The sequence below is a fragment of the Salvelinus sp. IW2-2015 genome, linkage group LG32 (assembly GCF_002910315.2).
Source record: "Salvelinus sp. IW2-2015 linkage group LG32, ASM291031v2, whole genome shotgun sequence".
Classification (NCBI taxonomy): domain Eukaryota; kingdom Metazoa; phylum Chordata; class Actinopteri; order Salmoniformes; family Salmonidae; genus Salvelinus; species Salvelinus sp. IW2-2015.
In genome coordinates, this window is record NC_036871.1 from 14,680,231 (window position 1) to 14,686,810 (window position 6,580).

At 47.0% G+C, this 6,580-nt stretch overlaps 1 pseudogene; it reads left to right on the top strand.

Annotated features, from left to right (window-relative positions):
• Positions 1 to 6,580, top strand: part of LOC111956935 (glypican-5-like) — a 198,212-nt pseudogene that overhangs the window by 25,448 nt on the left and 166,184 nt on the right.

A 6,580-nucleotide genomic window follows, 5' to 3' on the forward strand; every position in this document is an offset into this window, starting at 1 on the left:
ACCTGTCTATACAAGGTTCCACAGTTGACAGTGCATGTCAGAGCAAAAATCAAGCCATGAGGTCGAAGGAATTTTCCGTAGAGCTCCGAGACAGGACTGTCTCGAGGCACAGATCTGAAGATCCCCCCCCCCCCCAATAATACAATGGCCTCCATCATTCTTAAATGGAAGAAGATGGAACCATCAAGACTCTTCTCAGAGCTGTCTGTCCAGCCAAACTGAGCTTTCGGGGGAGAAGGGCCTTGGTCAGGGAGGTGACCAAGAACCCGATGGTCACTCTGACAAGATGGGAGAACCTTCCAGAAGGACAACTATCTCTGCAGAACTCCACCAATCAGGCCTTTATGGTAGAGTGGCTATGAGGAAGGTCTTGGTGGTCCAATGGTGAAGTTGCCATATGATACACCATATCCAGTCAATAATTGCTGTAGATATATATACACACAAGCAACAAAGCCCAACAATTTGCCTCTGAATTAGGCTTAACCTGTTCTATGTGAATGGACACAGGTAGAGCAAGACTGCACAGCCTCTCCTTGAGAAACCAAGTAGGATCTGCCTCACTGCACCCATAATGAAATAATGAATGTGTCGAGTTGGCGGGAGGCCGTGGCAGAGAGTGATGAGGGGAGCCGAGCGCTCACTTCACCATATATAGTCCAGTCCTCCAGTACCCCCGACTGCACACCGTGTTTGTTGTAGCCCCGAACAAAAACACCTGATTCAACCTGTCAAGGGCTTGATGATTGGTTGACAAGTAGAATAGGTATAAGACCAGAGTTGGGAAACAGTGCTCTATATGGTGATGTGAGACATCTTCTGTTTTGTAAAAACTTTCCTGCAGTCAAATTAACAAATCGCCCTATGGTGGCCTCATGGGTGGAATATTATTTCTATTTTGGATAATTTCACAATGAATAAAAAAATTCTACCTGCTGAAGATCTGGTGTTTAACGATTTTGTTATATTTCAGTATTCTGTGTTGTATATAAAGTGTAATATTGTGATGCAAACTCTAAATGTAATACATTTCAACTCTATATCTGACATGGTACACGTGTGTTCTTTTTTTAAGCCCATAACCATCTGTGTGAGGTGTATACTTTTGTTTCAAAGTAGATTTGTTTAAGACTTACCAAGAAACACTTTTTATGACCCAGATTTAGCCCACTGCAGTAAAATGCTCACCCTGAAGTGTTCTGGCTACATGATGAACAAAGGCTAGAATTTCTTTTTCAGAAAGGATTTCGATATTGCTCAATTTCTTTTTTTTAAAGCCTGAGGGAGAAGGATACATGTATTGTTTTGTATTGTAACGTGACAAGGTAATCGATACCTGTACTTTGTTGATTTGTTAAATGTCATTTTGTTTTGTATTTTGTGCTCACGAAATAGCATCTTATAAGCCCATAAGGGCTATGCAGTGTATGACACAGAAATAAAATCAATCAAATATAGACCTAACCCTGTCCTCTCTCTCCCTCTGTCCCATCAGATGTGGACCTGTTGGTGTGCAAGCACCAGGGCCCGTCCTGCTGCACCCGCAAGATGGAGGAGAGCTACCAGGTGGCGGTGAGACGAGAGACCCTCCAGAATGTCCGCTCCTACAGCTTCGAGCTGAAGTACCTCATCTCCGGCCACGCCACCGCCTTCCAGGGTAAGGAGAGGGGGAAAGTGGGATGGGATGGGAAGGCCTTTTAGGGAATGGAGTGATAGTGGGACAGGTACGGGAGTTTAACCAGGTTAGAGATAGAGGAATTCTTTCCATTTGTGAACCAATTTGGCCAAAATGTCACTGTCCTAAACCACAAGAAAGGAAATGGAACAGAGGAAGCTACTTCATAGTACTTGGATGAGGCCTGTAAACAAATCTTTTTGCTGACATACAGTTGAACTTGTCTATATTTTCCACTAGCATAAACAGTTGAAAACCAAACAGTTTTATTTGTTTTGCTAGTTATTTGTAAAAAATATATATATTTGTTGAGGAATTCATTAAAATGTTTTTATTCCAATCCTCTTGGGCCACTGTTGCTGGCTCCAGCTCTAGTTCCTGACTCTTGCTCTGGCTAGTTTTTGATTGGTCAAGAGGGCACAGCTATCTTCTTTTCCCCTCAGTGGTTTTGGCAGTAGCTGGGTTGTGGAGAGGTAGACTAGGGAGGGTAGAGAGTGGAATGGGTGGTGGGTAGGTAATGTTGGCAGTTAGCTGTATTGTGGAGAGGCAGTGGGAGCATGGAGACTAGGGAGGGTATAGCAGAGGGAGACGTTAACGCAGGATTCTGTTTTTTCAGGCAGAAAAGGAAAGATAAAATGCAGAAAAAAATATCTTGCTGCGTTTTATACACGCAGATCTAAAATGCTTATTTTTGTAAATTCTGCTCGGCTTCAGTCAAGGTTCGCTCCAAATCATGAATGTAAAAGGACAAATGATGTGCTTCAGTTGCAMTTCTCCACTTGGATTAAATATCTTTGCCCTTGCCATTGGATCACCAGAAAGCACTCTGACTGATCTGTGAAGGCTACTTTTCTCCGGTACTTTCCTCCTGTGTAGTTTTTCTTCGGTAGCAAGTTAAAATGCAAGATTAACTTCAAGCAAAACATTAGGAAATGTAGCTGGCTACTACTTTTTCTCCCCAATTTCGTGATATCCAATTGGTAGTYACAGTCTTGTCCCATCGCTGTAACTCCCATACAGACTCGGGAGAGGCGAAGGTTGAGAGCCAAGCGTTCTCCAAAATGACTCTGCCAAGCAGCACCTCTTCTTGACATACTGCTTGCTTAACTCCGAAGCAAGCCACAACAATGTGTCAGAGGAAACACCGTACAACTGGCGGTCTGCTTCAGCTTGCAGGCATCTGGCCCGCCACAAGGAGTCAGTAGAGCGCGATGGGACAAGGCTATCCCGGCCGGCCAAACCCTCCCATAGCCTGGACGACGCTGGGCCAATTGTGCGCTGCCTCATGGGTCACCCGGTCACGGCCGGCTGTGACACAGCCTGGGATCAATCCCGGCTCTGTAGTGACGTCTCAAGCACCTTAGAYCACTCGAGAGGCCCTAAACATGAGAAATATGATGGCCATGCATCGTTTTTTTGCAAAAAATACCTTGCTTTTTCACCGCAAGCCAATTTACTTATCTATGTGTGGCTGCTAGCCAAATAGCATTGCACTTCTGTTGTCATCTGATGATAACTATTTTCCCGGCAAATGTGTTGGTTGCACTAATGTATTTTGTTAAGTAAAACTATAGTATCACGTCCCTTATCATTCTATTGAAGCAAAACACCACGGTTGACCTTCAATATAAAACGCAGGTAAAATGGTTTATACGGCATTTTATGGTCTGCAGTTTGAAAATGCAGATTTCTGAAAGTTATGTGACCTCTGGTACCCTCTGACCCTCTGGGCTTCTGAGCCTCTGGGCTGCAGTAGTTTATGAGCGGAAGTCTGTCTACTGTGCCACTTTCTGCCTGCTTGGCTTTCTCTGAGGGCAGCAGTAGATGGATGGATGGATGGTTGGCAGGTCTGCCTGAGGGGCTAGTTCGGCTGCCAGAGGGGCTTTTACTGGGCCAAGCAAGGCCAGCTCCGGTCCAGCCCCCCCAGCCTTGTCCTCTCTGATTGGGGTGACTGGTAATTGCAATGTCGTTTGAAATTTCCTAAACTGACAGATTTTTCTCTGTAAACCTCCAGTGCTATCCCGCAAAGTCTACTGGCGAGCGGTTCTGAATGTTTTTGGTGCTCCAGGAATTTGTGTACCATGCAATTTGTTTTATAAGACAATGTACTGTGTGCATAGGCATTATGCTGGCCAGTTTTGTTTTATATGATTGTTGTTCGGATACCAGTGGTTTGTTGGACTCCTTCATGGAAATATGTGTGCATGATATATGCAAGTACGTGAGAGTGAGTCAAGTTGAGCCAATGGGTTAGTTGAGCCASCGCTTGTTTCTAGGAAACCATACACAAAATGTATCATGTGCCCAAATATTTASGAAGAGTTCATCATTTCATGGAGTCTGATGGAAGAAATCACATGGAAAAAGTGATTAGCAAGTTAGGTCCTAAAAACAGATTTTCACCAAACCAAATGAATGTGTTGTTATAGGTTTCATGATGCTTGTATCTAAACCAAAGTATACTTTTTATACATAATGTAGGGTCTCTATAAGCTTCAATATGAGGTCCTAAACCTAGCATGAAAAGGCATCCTTGTAGCTGTGTGGGCCAATATAGTAAAAATGTTTGCCTTTGGGTAAGTTGAACCAATGGYATAATATGCAGAGTATTTTTGCAATGTGTCATGCATATGAACTCAAGATAGTCTAGTAAAACAAGGAGTCTAGCCACCCTTGAGGTTCTTGAAAGAGCAGCCAAGGAAGTGAGAGAAGGGAAGCAGCAGCAAGGGAGGAAGAAATAGACTGAAGGACACTGAAGAGGTACATTGACAATAAAGACAATGAACATGTACCTGTGTGAGAGAGGCTATGACAGAGTAGCGAGAAGACATGGAGTCTGAGCTTTGATAAAGAGAGGCTATGACAGAGTAGCAGAGGCCATGGAGTCTCAGCTTGATAAGAGGAGGCTATGACAGAGTAACGAGGACATGGAGTCTCAGCTTGATAAAGAGAGGCTATGAGACAGAGTAGCAGAGGACATGGAGTCTGAGCTTGATAAAGAGAGGCTATACAGTAGCAGAGGACATGGAGTCTCAGCTTGATAAAGAGAGGCTAAGACAGAGTAGCAGAGGACATGGATCTCAGCTTGATAAAGAGAGGCTATGACAAGTAACAGAGGACATGGAGTCTAGCTTGATAAAAGAGAGGCTATGACAGAGTAGCAGAGGACATGGAGTCTCAGCTTGATAAACATGTCAAGAATCTCGTGGAGCAGTTTCATTGGCTTAGTAGCCTCAAATGCAGAGAACTTGCCTATGGGTTGGCACATCAAAACAACATTCCTGTCCCAGACAACTGCTCAAGAAGGGCAAGTGATATCGAACAGAGAGATCTATATCTGAATGTAGGCATACATTTAAGATACACAGTGAGATGATCAAGTGAATACATAATAAAGGTCTCAGTACAATATTCTAGCGGGTGGATTCATTTGTCATTATGAACATAACTTCCTGCTTACCTCATGTCTGGAGCCTTCTGAAGCAAGGTCAGGTGCTCAACATGTCTCGACAGAAATAGATTTCATCAACTATGGAACAACAATAGAAGGCATGATGATGTTGGTGATGATGATGTCAGTTGCCTCGGTTCTAAGCTCAGCTTGTCCCGTTGGCGTGCTGTGTGGAGATTTGGCGTGTGTTGCTGTGGAGAAAGTCAAGTAGGGGAGCGACGTCTCGCGAGGTGTTTTAAATATCCTAGGAAGTCACTGTTATGACATGACGGTGGAGCGGAGACGTGCTTGCAATGGTGACATCGGTCCCTTTCTAATTGGTGTGTGCTTATGTGTGTGTGTGTGTTTCAGACTGATTTGAAGATACTTGTGTGTTGTGTATCTATGACCCTACTGTATCAGAATAATAGACTAGAACATGTTCACCCCCTCTCTCATCATCTCATCCAGTTTCAGATCTCGAAGGCGTCCTACCCCCACACACACACGCACTCACACAAATACTCCCTCAGTGCCTCAGCCTCTCCCCAGCCTGCTGCTTCAGCCTCTCCCCAGTCTGCTGCCTCAGCCTCTCCCCAGCCTGCTGCCTCAGCCTCTCCCCAGCCTGCTGCCTCTCCCCAGCCTGCTGCCTCAGCCTCTCCCCAGTCTGCTGCCTCAGCCTCTCCCCAGCCTGCTGCCTCAGCCTGAGGCAGCAGGCCTGGGGAGAGGCTGAGGCAGCAGGCTGGGGAGAGGCAGCAGGCTGGGGAGAGGCTGAGGCAGACAGACTGGGGAGAGGCTCAGGCAGCAGGCTGGGAGAGGCTGAGGCAGCAGGCTGGGGAGAGGCTTGAGGCAGCAGGCTGGGGGAGAGGCTGAGGCAGCAGGCTGGGGAGAGGCTGAGGCAGCAGGCTGGGGAGAGGCTCAGGCAGCAGGCTGGGAGAGGCTGAGGCAGCAGGCTGGGGAGAGGCTGAGGCAGCAGGCTGGGAGAGGCTGAGGCAGCAGGCTGGGGAGAGGCCGGCAGCAGGCTGGGGAGAGGCTCAGGCAGCAGGCTGGGGAGAGGCTGAGGCAGCAAGGCTGGGGAGAGGCTGAGGCAGCAGGCTGGGGAGAGGCAGCAGGCTGGGGAGAGGCTGAGGCAGCAGGCTGGGGAGAGGCTGAGGCAGCAGACTGGGGAGAGGCTGAGGCAGCAGCTGGGGAGAGGCAGCAGGCTGGGGAGAGGCTGAGCAGCAGGTGGGGAGAGGCTGAGGCAGCAGACTGGGGGAGAGGCTGAAGCAGCAGGCTGGGGAGAGGCTGAGGCACTGAGGGAGTATTTGTGTGAGTGCGTGTGTGTGTGGGGGTAGGACGCCTTCGAGATCTGAAACTGGATGAGATGTGAGAGAGGGGGTGAACATGTTCTAGTCTATTATTCTGATACAGTAGGGTCATAGATCACAACACACAAGTATCTTCAAATCAGTCTGAAACACACACACACACATAAG